Source organism: Crocodylus porosus, unplaced genomic scaffold (genome assembly GCF_001723895.1).
Source record: "Crocodylus porosus isolate Cpor-Errol unplaced genomic scaffold, CroPor_comp1, whole genome shotgun sequence".
Lineage (NCBI taxonomy): Eukaryota > Metazoa > Chordata > Crocodylia > Crocodylidae > Crocodylus > Crocodylus porosus.
Window position 1 is genome coordinate 81482875 of NW_017728918.1, and position 13843 is coordinate 81496717.

Below are 13843 nucleotides of genomic sequence, written 5' to 3' on the forward strand. Positions count from 1 at the left end.
TCATTCCAGTCGTACACTGGGCATGCTCTGCACTAAGATCTGCATAGCAACTGAGTCTGCTCAGAGCTGAAAGTGGGTCAGGGCTGATTGACAGTTCCTGAGGTCGTAGAAGGGGTAACTCAGGCCCTGCATGGAATTTTCCACTCTCAATCAAACTGAGTTCATGCATTGGCAGCACCTATACTTAAAATTTTGCTCCAACAATGGGCATGGACTTGTGGGCCAATTGCATGCCTCCGTACCATCCCTACACCATGTCCCATGACTCACAGATGTCATGCTTACAGTTTTTCAACCAGTTCCTGACACAGCTGCACACTGGGCCTTCCAACCCCTTGGCTTCTCTCAGCCCCACTCCAGGCTTCAGACCTCTCGGTCTCGCTGCAAAGCTCTTTCCTGGGTTTCCAGACCTCTCAGTCTCTCTCAGCCTCATTCAGATTGTCAGGCCCCACAGTCTCTCTCCCCATCCCTCTCTGGGCTCTTAGAGCCCTTGGTCTCACTCAGCCCCTTCTTGGGCTGCTAGGGCCCTTGATCTTTCTCCCAGCCTCTCTCCCAACTGTCAGCTCCTCTCTGGTCCCTTCTTCTGGACCCTGTTAGTTCTTCACTTTCCCAGCCACCCTTCAGGCCCTCGGACCAGTTTGACCCTGCACTCTATTCTCGGTCTCATGCTTGCTCGTTCTCAGGGAAACAGTTTTCTATAAGCACACTCTTAGGAATGACTGACCCCTAGCTTTTTCTACACTAGTCTGGAATACCCATTAATTAGGTATTCAGGACAGTTCATATATTTGGGATATTCTAGTAGGCACTTTTGAGCTACTAAGTATTTCCAATTAGTCCCCTATATAGCAATTTGTTTTAGCATCACATACTCAACATAAATTTATGTGAAATATATGTAGTTTAGCTGGCAGAAATAAATATCAGAGGCTTCACAGCCTGCAATTAAATATCCAAACATTGTCTCCCCCTCACCTCTACCATTTGGTTTCCACAGAACATTTACTTTTACCCAAACTGTGATTTTCCTTCTCGGCAAAGTGACATCTTGCTGATTTATTTTATTATCACATTTTCAAGATCCATCAAGCAATACAATGATTACATTAATTTTTCATAACCTCACTTTCCCTTACAAATATATTGCTTGTCAACATAATTACTTTTTATAATCAAATGAAAATATTTGCATGTGCCTTAAGAATCACCTGTATCTTAACTTAATTTACTTTTAAAATTTAAATCTAAACACAAATTATGCTTTAGAAATTGTAGATACTACCTTTGTATTTATTTTTCAAACTTGCATTTAGAAATATTATAGAACTGAAATATTATAGGTCAATGCTGGGTTAGATGAAAATAGAGAATATGAGGGACAAACAGGTGCTGTGAATTATAATTAACCAGAAATATCAAGAAAATAATGCATTTTTTATGCATATATTTCAAACAAGAAGGCTACATGTCCTCTAAAATTAAAAGAGGAAGAGTTGTTAAATAGTAGAGAATTTAAAGATAGCTTCATGTGATAGAGGTAATCAAATTCCAATTAACTCTATCAAATTTCCATAGTTTTTCAATATGAAATAAGCGTGCCAGTAGCTGACCTCCATTCCGATGCAATGTCCCAATATTAATTGGCTAGCAATGACAGTCCACAGTGAAAAAACAGTGCTAAACCAAAGAAAATCATAAAAGTCAACTCTTTTAATACACTGTTTGCATGTCAAAGCATCTCCATACATACACATATACACACATATTATATATATATGGAACTTTTCATTTTGAAACAATCATTTTCCTTGTGTAATCTGTGCTTGAAATAGGAGTCTGTTGTGTCTCAGACGGTCTGATAAGGATTGGTCTAATATGGGAACATACTGCCTGGTAGTTTCTGCAAGCAGTATGCCTACATAAGCTATGATGATGCCACTTTAGGTGGGGAGATGATCCCAGACAGAGAGACACTACAGCCATATAATCTATTATCAACAGAGCTGACAAACTGGTACAGCTACTCAGTCAGTGTGTATGTGGATGAAAGCAAATCTCCCTCCTACCCATCTCAGGGGGAAAAAAAACCTACTGGCAATCCCAGTCTGGAGTGCTTTAAGTCCTTTTATAAGTTATTCCTTGTGAAGAGGTGTATTCCTTCTCTTTCTCTTACCTGCATAAAGGCCAGTTTAATTATGAGTGAAGAAGCTTTCACAGTTCTCACTGGCAAAGCCTATTGAAAAAGTCCAGGTATGCACAAGCAAAACTAAAGGTTTTTTTTGTTTTTCTCCTGAACACAGATGCTCTTCCTACTAGAAACTAGCTATAAACTGCAAGAGCATTAAATGCACTAGTCAAGCTTCTCTGTACTTTGACTAATACTCTAGATGTAGCAGCTTTTGAAGGTGAATGCAGTTTTGCCTACGGTAGCTTAGTTGAAGTGATATGGGACTGCTAAAGGCTAAGCTAAGACCAAGCAGAAAAGGCACTAAGAAGAGCTTATGTTTTTTTCAATAATAACAGAAGCATGAATAGTAGTGGCAAGGATGTGGAGTAGGCACTACCAGTCAAGCATGAAGAGCAAAATGAAAGAGAGCATCTGTTGGGGGTGAGTGAGGGTAGGAAAAGCAGAGCAAGGCAAACAATGAAAAAAAGCAAGCATGTTACACTTTGTGTCTGTTTCTGTGCTCTCTGAGATTTGTTTTAGAAGTGTACTGTCCATGAGTTGGTAATTAGAATTATAGAACATTATGGTTTGAAGGAACCACAGGAGATCATCTAGTTCAACCCTCTGCTCAAAGCGGAATCGTCTCCAACTAGATCATCCCAGTCAAGGCTGTTTAGCTGGTCTTAAAAGTCTCCAAAGATGGAGGTTCCATAACCACTGTGGGTAACCTTTTTCCAGTGCTTTACTATCCTTCTAATAAGAACATTTTCCCCCTAATACCTAACTTAAACTTCCCTTGCTCCAATTTGAGACCCTTGTTCTGTCACTTAACGCTGCTGAAAACAGTCTAGCTCCATACTCTTTGTAATCACTCTTCAGGTTTTTGAAGGCTCCTATTAAATCCCCATCTCCTCTCCAGACTAAATGGCTGCTTATACACATGCCTAAGAGTGAGGGAGGGGGTGCTTTAATTAGAGCAGTTCCCGAACAGCTACTCTAATTAAAATGGCTCACTGTCACCAGTGCTGAAATTGAGGGGAAGAATCACTTCCCCCAGTCTGCTGGCAATGCTCCTACTAATGCAGCCCAGTATGCCATTAGCTTTCTTTCCAACAATGGCCCACTGCTGGTTCATATGCAGCTTAGTATCCAGTGTAACCCCCAGGTCCTTTTTGGCAGAGTTTCTGTTTGACCAGTGAGTTCCCATCCTGTACTGGTGCATGGGATTGTTCCATCCTAAGTGCAGGACTTTGCACTTGTTCTTATTGAAACTCAAGAGATTTCTTTTGGTCCAATACTCCAATTTCCCTAGGTTTCTCTGAATCCTAGTCCTACCCTCCAGCATGTCTACTAGTCCTCCCAGTTCAGTGTCATCTACAAACTTGCTGAAGGTGCACTCCATCCCATCTTCCAGATTATTGATGAAGATATTGAACAAAACTGACCCTGGGGCTCTCCGTTTGGTACTGGCTGCCAGCTAGATATTGAGACATTGATTGAGCCAGGATCCTTTGAGCCAAATAATTTAGCCAGTTTTCTATCCCATTTACAATATTCATCCAACCTGTACTTCCTTAGCTTCCTTGTAAGCATGGTGTGTGATACCATATTAAAGGCCTTGCTAAAGTCAAGGTGTATCACATCCACATCTCTCCCTGAACCCACAGAACCAGTCATCTCATCATAGAAGGCAATCAGTTTGGAATCAGGTTGGTCAGGCATGACTTGAATCCATGCTGACTATTCTTAATCACCTCTTTCTCCAACTGCTTAGAAATGGATTTCTTGCAGAACTGTTCCATGATTTTTCCACGGACTCAGGTGATACTGGCCACTCTGTAGTGCCCTGGATCTTCCTTCTTCCCTCTCTTAAAGATGGGCTCTATATTTGCCCTTTTTCAATCATCTGGGATCTCACCCAACCCCCACAAGTTTCCAGAGGGAATAGCCAGCAGTTCTGGAATCACATCCACCAATTAGATGGACCCTATGACAAATACTATATACTGTACATTAAAATTCAAATGGAAGTTACATCAGTTGTATTCCTTGTCACTCTCTTTGTCATTAAATGATATGGTGCAGATTAATGAAGTACACTGGAAGTGGCAAAAAAATGACTGAGACATACATATTTTTGAATAGCCCACTTCAACACTTACGTGCATCTTTTGGTGCTCAACAGATCTCTTTATACAGCTGGCCTTATTTTGAGATCACTCAAAATACTCCAAGTATTTCCCTTTATATGTTCTATAGACCATCACTTTAATTAATAGCAAACCTTTAGAATAGAACTTTGTGAAGGACATCAACTTTTGCTGTGTATACATGCATGTGTGAACAAGAACATGTTAATAATGAACTTTAGGAATGTGTGCATTTCAGACTCTGGCTTTTTATCCAAGTTTGCTTGGTGAAAGGAATGAAATCTGGTGGCTGAGAAAAAATGTACATGTTTTCCCCCTACAAGTTGAAAAGGGAAAAATGGTATTGTTTTGTGAGGAAAATTAACCTTTTTAATTTTAGAAACACCGACCCAGTCTTAGGTAACTCTGTCAAATATTTAAACTCTGAATGTATCTAGGACAGAAATTCAGATAAGGTAAATGACCGAAAATTGTTACTGTTGTTTTATGACTTCTGTGGAATGCCTTTGACACTCCTATGTCCAGTTTCAAATGAAGAAGGAATGCAATCTTGCCATAAAAAAAAAAAAAAAAAGAACAGTGCAATTTTCATTTTCAGACTGTAGTTATAGAAAGGCCATGAAATGAAATGAATATTAAAACTGAGTTATTCTCTCAGCCCTGAAAGAATACTTTTGGGACAAAGGCATATTGCAATAAGTTTTCATTGCCATTCTCTATTTTGTGGAAAATAGTTGACATTCTTGTCCAGAAGGGTCAGCCAACGGTTTTCAATATGCTCAACATCCCAGATACTCCAAGAAATCTTAGATCCTAACTCTTATGGATTTTACCTAAGGCTATATTGATACCACTTCTGTATTACATCTAGGAGTGACTCTGAGAAGCATTTCACACTATATGTACCCTGAATCTTAGAAATGAGGAAATGTAGCTGCCTTAGATTAGTTAGGAGCTGGTGTCAATAAGACTGTCTGAGGCCACATATGGACATTACACTTAGACTAGTTTAAATGAATGTAAATCAATCTAAAACCAATATTGTATAGGAGTTCAGTGCACATAGACTGGTCTAAAAATAGTGCAAGCAGTCTTAGTTGACCTGGTACAACATACACTCCATTAAAATCAGTGTAGGTTAGACTGGTACATTGAACTTCTGAACTGTTTCCCTATCTATTTAAATTAGATCTTTGTTCCCTGGCATCCTAGTCTGCTTTCCATCCCCTTCTATCCCTCTCTCACAGGGAGGTGTTCTAGCACATGGCCTGTGCTCTGCTGCTTAGGCTGAGTGGCCAACAGGTCCTGACCGTGGGTTCTCCCAGGACCAAGTAAGCACAGCCTGTCTCCCCAACACCACCTCCTGCTTCCAGCTATCTGTCAGTGGGATGAAGGGAGGCACAAGTGTCCCATGTTGAGCCCCAGGACTTGAGCACCCAAGTCACTGGGCTGTGCCCCCCACACCTCCAACACCCAATCATGAGTGACCCCATGACATACATGGAGACACAAACACTTAGCCCAGGAGAACCCGCAAGCTCAGGTGCACTCCTAAGAACCACAACCTTGGCACTTGCACACTAAGCCATGAATCCCCAAGCCCTTGTGATGAGGCACAATCCCATGGTTTCTGACTTGGGCATCCACGTACTCAGTCAGGGACCTCCTTGGGCCAACACTTGGGCACAGCCCCACAGACCATGATCCTGGCACCTGCACACTGTATCTAAGAGGCAGAGCTAGGCACTCTGCAACACATAGACCCACCCCCTCCAATCAGAAGCCAGTGTAGGTAGCTCATGTCTGGAGGGTTGGGGTGACAGGGAGCAGAACATTGGGAATGGCCCTGCACAGAGCAAGACCCTGGCCTCCATGGCTCAGCTACTGCTGGCAGGTATCTGGGCCATATGCACTTGGGGTGCTGAAAGCCTTTTTGACCTTCAGGTACAGGGTTCCAGAGTATTAGGGCTGGGCTGGCACTGAAAATCCAAACTACAGCAAGTAGGCAGATGCCCATGAAAACTTCAGAAGCATCTGAGGTATAGCTAGCAGTCTCTTTGGTGCAGGTAGAGGACACTGAAAATTTCCAGACCAGGACATGGGGCATCTGCTGAAAGCCCCTGGAAAGTTCAAGGTAAGGGAGTTGGCCTGGCCAGTGGAGTCCCAGTCACTCTGGAGCAGGGGAAGTACTCAGCTACAGCATGAGATAAAGCCATGAACTGACACCCACTCTTATGCACACCCACCATTCCTTCCATCCATCCACTCTCCCGTTCTTCCATCCATTTCCTCACAGCAGGAAACTTACTCACCTATAGATGCCAAGACCCCATGGGAATTGCCACAGACCATGTCCTGTCCTTCTACAATACCCAACTCTTGTCTCACAACTGGGACTACATGGAAATGAAGGATCTTGTCACCAACTGAGATGAGGAGACCCAGTACCAGATCCAAAGGGCACCACAACAGGGACTTGTTCAAATACATTGTTCAGTAGATGCCAGCACAGGCCTAAAACAGGGACTCAGTACAATGCCAGGTCAAGCCTAAATGGATGAAAATCCAGTACAAACATGTGCATAATGCCAACAAAAAGTCCAGAGGCAGGAGGCAATTCTACTTCCTCACTGTGGACAGGGCCATCACCACCCCACACACCTACCTCACCATGGAGTGGGGGGGCTGAAGGACTCATTGGCAGGAACCCCCTGGAGGAGGAGGAGGAGGAGAAGCAGGATGGCCCTTGTATGTGTTCACAAACAGGTCACTGGCAGCCACAGGGCACAAAGCCTACTGATGGTGGCAGCCTCCAAAGACTCTGGCCCTTTGCTGCTGGTCCCTGGATCGTTGTAGGATCTGGGAACAGACTTGCAATTGCAGCTGGACCTCAGCTCCTTTGATATATTCTTAGGCATTGTTGTGGGCAGGGAGCATGGTGCAAAAGAGCAGGGGGAAAAAAAATTCTGATGCCATGAAAGTTGAGACCCAGGACTTGGAACCTAAGCCCATGCTTTCTACCTCAGGGGAGCTCTCTCCTTCGAACCTCAACATAACGGATATGGCCAAACACTGACCATGGGACACCATTCCCAACACAGCTGCCATGGGTTCTCCACACCCACTCCTCCATCTCCTTGTTGTCCACCTTCCAGATGTGCATAGTGCCCCACCAGGACACAACTACCAGCACAGCAGCCACTGCTGCAGCACAACCAGTCCTCCCCCACATCTGTTGAAGGCTCAGGTATGCCATGCTGCCTGGGATGGTAGAGCTCTTCCCCACTCCACATGGCTGTGACAGGGATCCAGGCACTAGGGAAATTGGGAATCACCTGAAGGGAAGACAGGGGAAGGAAACAGGTGGGTAATTCATGTCATCCTGGGTGAATAGCATTTTGGGTGGCCTCTTTCCCATTGCCCATGGTATCCTGGGTGGCCTCATCCTCATTGGCCAAATTAAAGTTGGTGGCCTAGTTCAGGATGCTTGGTAGGCACAGAGTGCAGTTGGTGGCCCCCCTGTAGAATGTCTGGCTATTGGCTTGGGTACTAGAAGTTATATCCCATGGTAACCAGCTGCTACATTGTATGCAGATGGGCAAACATGATGTCCCTCAGACTCCTTAGAAAGTCATGCAGGGCAAAAGCAGGACATACCACAGCTCTTTGATCTCCATGTTTGGGTATGGGTAGTAGGATGCCATGCCAGGGTGCAGGAAGGCTGGGACAGAGAGGCACACTGTAGCAAGTTTAGGCTCCAGGGGCTGTTGTGATACCCTCTGCTGACCTTTCAACCCTTGCCCCTAGTGTGACCTCCCCTTCTAACTTACCTGCCATATCTTGATGCATTTAATTGATCAGAAGGGAGGCTGCCTAATGTGTCCTAGAGCAATCTGCCATTTCCCTGACAGTTAGCAGGTCCCCATTTCAACCCTGTCTTCACATCAGCCCATCCAGACTGCAAAGAGCACATGTAGTGTTAAGGGCTATTCGCAGTCTCTGACTTCCCCTACAGCCAGACCTATACCTCACAGGTGTTACTGTACAGGGTCTTGGCTTTTGGGTTCTGGCTCTTGTTTGCATAATGTTAGTCCTTGCTTTTGGGCAATGATTCTTCTTTGGCTCTGCTTGCCCCACCCCGGCCCTGTCGCAGCTATGCTTTGGGCAATAAGCCTCCTTTGGCTCTCTCTGCCTGGGTCCCCTGGATCTGATTAGCTTCTACCTGAGCTAGGCTACCCTCTTGTTTGCCTTTTGGGCCAAATCCCACTCTGTGTCCTTGGCCCCTATCCCCTGGGGGGTTCAGGATACCTGCATGCCCTCAGGCACTACTGGGGCTCCATCAACCCCTGATAGTCCCAAACACAAACCACTGAATTAAACTATAACAAAGGAATAAAAAAACCTGTCTATAACATAAATTTAACTCACAGTAGGTGCAAACATTGACTTGTAGTTCATGGCCTTGCAGCAAGGCATCAGCATCTAATTGGTAGTCCCCAGGACAACTCAGAAATCAACCAGGCATCCTTCTGCAGCATTCTAGACCAGGAGCTATTCACTCTGTAGTTTACTAAGTCAGGTTGCCTGACCTGGCTCAGGCTCTAGTTTTATATGCTGCCTAGGCTCTGCTCCTTCCAGGCAGGTGGTGCTCCAGTCCCACAGGGGTTTCTCGTTAGGTCTGTGGCAACTTATGACTGCTGCTCTGGCAGCCCTTTGCTGCCTAAACTAATATCTGACCTCTTGCCCCAAACTGCCTATTTCCCTTCTGACAGCTCACCCTAGGCTAAGTTCTCCTGACTATCTACACATATTATCTTTTTCTCTAATGGGCAACTCTCTGCCTAACCAGCAGTGTTTTTTTGCAGCTTTTCCTCCAGTAGCTGCTCTAAGTTCATCTGTCTGAGCTCTATCAGCTGCAGTTTCTCTCCTTAAAGTAACAGGGAGCCCCAGGCTGCCTTTTACACATGTGCAATTCAGAAGGGAGAGCACTAGCTCTGGGGATCTTCTGGAAGCCTCAAAGATGGGCACAGGGAAGGGTGGTTGGGTCCTGGTGGACACTATGCACATCTGGAAGGGGGCAGCAAGGAGATGGAGGAGTGGGTATGGAAAACCCATGGCAGCTATGTTGGGAATGGTGTCCCATGGCCCACATGTTTGGCCATAGTGGCAGGGTGCTGAGGGCATGTTTGCGATGCCTGGCAGCCAATCAGGCAGAGACCTAGGCACTTGGCTGCAGTCTCCAGCAGCTGATGGAGCCCACAGGGCACACTGGGAGGCATGCAGAAATGCCAATAGCCTGTTGGCTTCAGCCTGTACAGACTGCCTATGTGCCCACGCCCCCCTCACCCAAAGAACAAATATGTGAACTGTCCATTCCTGATCTAAACAAGGTTGCTTAGAGAAAACACCATAACTTAGATTGATTCTTCCTTGGGCTTTTTAATGTCTGTACATGCCCTGAGAAAGGCAGACCAAGAGACGTATTGGATTTGAGCTTTGTGATGACTTGGTGGCCTTATTTTATGGAGTTATTGTACATGGATTAGCAGTGTGTGGGCAGGTGTACTTTACAGTTGTGCTCTCAGATATGGCACAAAGGCAGTGTAGACCACCATCAATTGCCCTTACGCATACAAAATATTAAAATAATAATAAAGGTTATCAAGAAGAGCAAAACAAGCAACATTCTAGTTACTCTTGAGGTTTGTTATCATGCCTTCCTTATCATAAATTAATTATTTTTAATTATTTGCATGGATTCCTTGTAGTGGCTACTTTCCCCAAAAGATGCTAATGGGAATATATAGAAACGTCCGGCTTTAGGTACTTACAGCAAAAGGAACAGAAATTGTTGTGTATAGGGCTTGGTGATATTTATAGATCAGTGTTTTGTTTTGTTTTGTTTTTTGTTTTGTTTTAACCACTAAATATCATATATTTTGTCTCATTGACTTAGTCCAAGCCACAGGTAAGGATGACTTTGTAGGTTCTTTCATTTGAGCTCTGAGTTCCGTTTGTAACAGACAAATGTATATATTAAGTACGTGCTCTATCCTAGGGTCACAATCTGCTTTCAGAGGCATATATATACATATATTTAATGGCATTATAAACTGCATGGCAGCATCGAAGAGGAGGTGCTGCTTTCAAATGTAGTTCCAAATTTTTGGTACCATAAAATAATTCAATGAGATGATTCTAATTAGCACACTCCATCAGCCTATGCATCACATGTATTCACTACTAACAAGCTTTAGTTAATGCACCTCCACTGCCATTTTGAAGCACAGGATGCTGAATACATGAAGAGCTGTGGGCACTTTAATTATAGCAGCTCCTGAGAGGGTGTTCCTTTGTTTGTTTGTTTGTTTTTTTTACTGCAAATGAAGAACATTTCCAGTCTTATCAAGTGGAGAAACTCGTACACTTAGAATTAAGTCTTACATCTAATTAATTACTGTGGTGGACCTGGTATCTTTTCTGCTCCTTATCGCTGGGCAGAAATCCAACATCTCCACAGCAATTCACTTCAGGCTAATAGACAGTATCTCTGCCTCACCCTCACTAATTATCAGAGACCAAAAGCTTAATATTGGTTTATCTATTGAAATGCAGTGTCACATATTTGCCACAATGACAATCATTTGATCTCCCCACAAAGGCAGAAGAAATAGGAAAATCAGTTTTAAAAATAAGAAGTGCGAGTGTCCTGTATAAAGATGAGCAAAAAAAAAAAAAAGGCTGCTTTCTAGAAATGGAACAGTCCTTCAAGTCTGTTTTGTCTAGACTTTTGACCTGGAGAGAAGCAAATAGTCACCCTGCAAGTGCAAGTGTGAATGTGTGCCAAATAGCGTATTTGGACTGTGTCATTCTTGAACATTGAAGACAAACAAACAAAACCAGAGTCGAAACTAGTATTTCAGTCTGATGATTTTCTTCCTGTTTTCTTCAGCCACATTTTCTTTCCCCACAGTTACCTCCATGAACTTATTTCTCCTTCCATAGAGTCAGGGAGCACTAGGAAATGCTGTGTAGTAGCTATCAGGTGAAGAGGTCTAAAGCTTCACCAGGTTGTGTATAGATAATGCCAATCACTTGCAAAACTGAAGTTTACAAAATTGTGTTGTGAGAATGGGGAAAGCCTGAAAAAGGGGAAGGTGAAGAGTAAGGTGAACCTGGGGAAATTACAGAACTTGGCTGGGGGTTCCAGTGACAGGAAACTATGAAAATCCTGACAAAAAAATGTTTCTCAAGTGCAACATTTCAGTAATTAGTGAAATAGCTGGAGATCTGTAGGAGACCTGTATTCACTTTCATCTCTGCCATAAACTTCCCATGATCGTGAATGATCTATCTAATCTTTCTGTGCCTTCATTACCCTTTTGTAAAATGGAGATCCTAGTGGATACCATGATCATGAGTTTCCTTTAGGTACCTTGGATTGGAGATGAAGACTCTTTACTTTGCAATTTAACCTTGTGTTTATACGTATTTGCCTATGCCTAACCCCTAAAATGGAGAAGAGACGTCTTCCTGGTTGTCTCTAACACTTCTGTTACCTCTGGTGACTGGGGATTGCATTTTGAGCTATAAAATAGGGGTTCAAGTTTTAGCTTGAAAGGTGTGTATATATTTCTGTGTTAGTTGTCTGGTAACTGTACATACACTACACAGTATATGGATTTCTTAAGAACTATGTCCCTCTGCCCCAGCAGCAGGGAGCTCCCAGCCCTGGCTTTGTGATCAGAGCTGGAGCTAGGACATTCTTATCTCCCAGCCCCAGCTCTGATAAGACTTAATAAGAATATCCTAGCTCTGATAAGAATCTCCCAACACCAAGTCCCTGATTGTGGAGCCAGGACTGGGAGCTCCCAGCTGCAAGGGCAGGGGTACATTGTCTCCTCCCAGGCTCCAGTGGCAGAGCCTGCCCTGGCAGCAGGAAGCTCCTGGGGGCAGTGACCAGGAAACAGCTGTCTCCTGACCCCATGCTCTTTGCCAGCCCCTAGGCTAGCACTCAGGGGGAGGCTAGAGCTCCTCCTGGCTGCTGCAGGGGCCTGGTTCAGGGATGGTGGGGATGGGAGCAGACTGCTGCCATGAGCAGCAAATCTGCTCCTGTTTCCCCACATATGTAGATGCCTGCCCAAAGTAAATCCACTGTGGAACATTTATATGTGTAGATACACCTATATTTGTCCAAGCTCTACTTTTTGCAAATATTAATGAGCCCCACTCAAACATATTTCCATGGGAAGGGGGAGAGGGAAGAGGACAAACAAGCAAATAAGAACTTTTCAAAATATAGTAGAGCACAGCATACATTTGCTAATTTTCACTAAAAACTGAAAGAGGTATAAATAATCAGGTTTGGTGATCAAGCAATGGGAGGCCAAATCCAAAGCCCGGTACATTACAAAAAAAAAGTACCTTGACTTCAGTCGACTTAAATCAGGAGTTAAAAGAATGACAGAATTAAAATATAAAGTAAAGTATAACTGTCTCATGAAATATTTCATGATGCATCAATTGTACTTTGCTTTACTGGTTAGTAATATTAATATTTAATAGCATCGTTGTCAAATGCATGATGTGCACATGCACACACACATATTATATATGCTATACTATATATAATATATGTATATATATTGTATATACACATACACATATACATAGTGTATACTCTATACTATATATAGTTTATGTATACATATATGTGTGTGTGTAAAATACCCAAAAAGCTAAATTATGCAGAATTCAAACTACTTCTCAGTTTGTACTGAGTTGCTCAGACTAATATGAAAAAGGTGCAGATACATTAACTTTTCCTTAATAGTGTCCTTTTCTGCAACAAGCCTACATTACTAGAACATTTGCCTCTTTCTGGGAAGCTTTTCATTTGCTTTTACCTTCAGATATTACACTTCTATGACTAATGCATTTGGTGCTACATCAGAGTCCCTATATATTGTTCAGTGAAGAGAGAAAGGGAGAAAAGAGGCTCCCTGCTTTACACAATCTTCAGAAGACTCACTAAAATTAACCTCTTTGCTGCTATTAATCATCTCCTGCTTGGGATCTGCTTGCCAAGATGCAGTTGAAGAATATGTGGAATAAGGTTTCTGTCACCTCTATACACCCATGAATGAAGCTGGTCAGCTACAAGATGTATATTTCAGTCCTTAAAGGGGCATAGGAGATTGCGCTGCCTTCTGCCCAGAGCTCTCATATATTCTGCACAATGCCTCCTGGTACTCCACCTGGTTTGCTTAGCACTGACCATATGCTTAGTGCTGTGCAAGTGAAAATTGAGGCTAGTGCCTGATCCAATGATCTTTTAAAAAAAAAGATAGACATGAAAACACAGGACCAGTCTCTCTGAATCTAAGACAGTTAAAGCAAGTCTCTTATCATAATAACAAAGTGAGCTCTAAATATATATTCATGAATTCATGAAACATGTATTTTGATGCTCCCCAAAAGGGGTTTCGGCCCCCCCAAGAGGACTATGGCCCTCAAACAGGAGCCA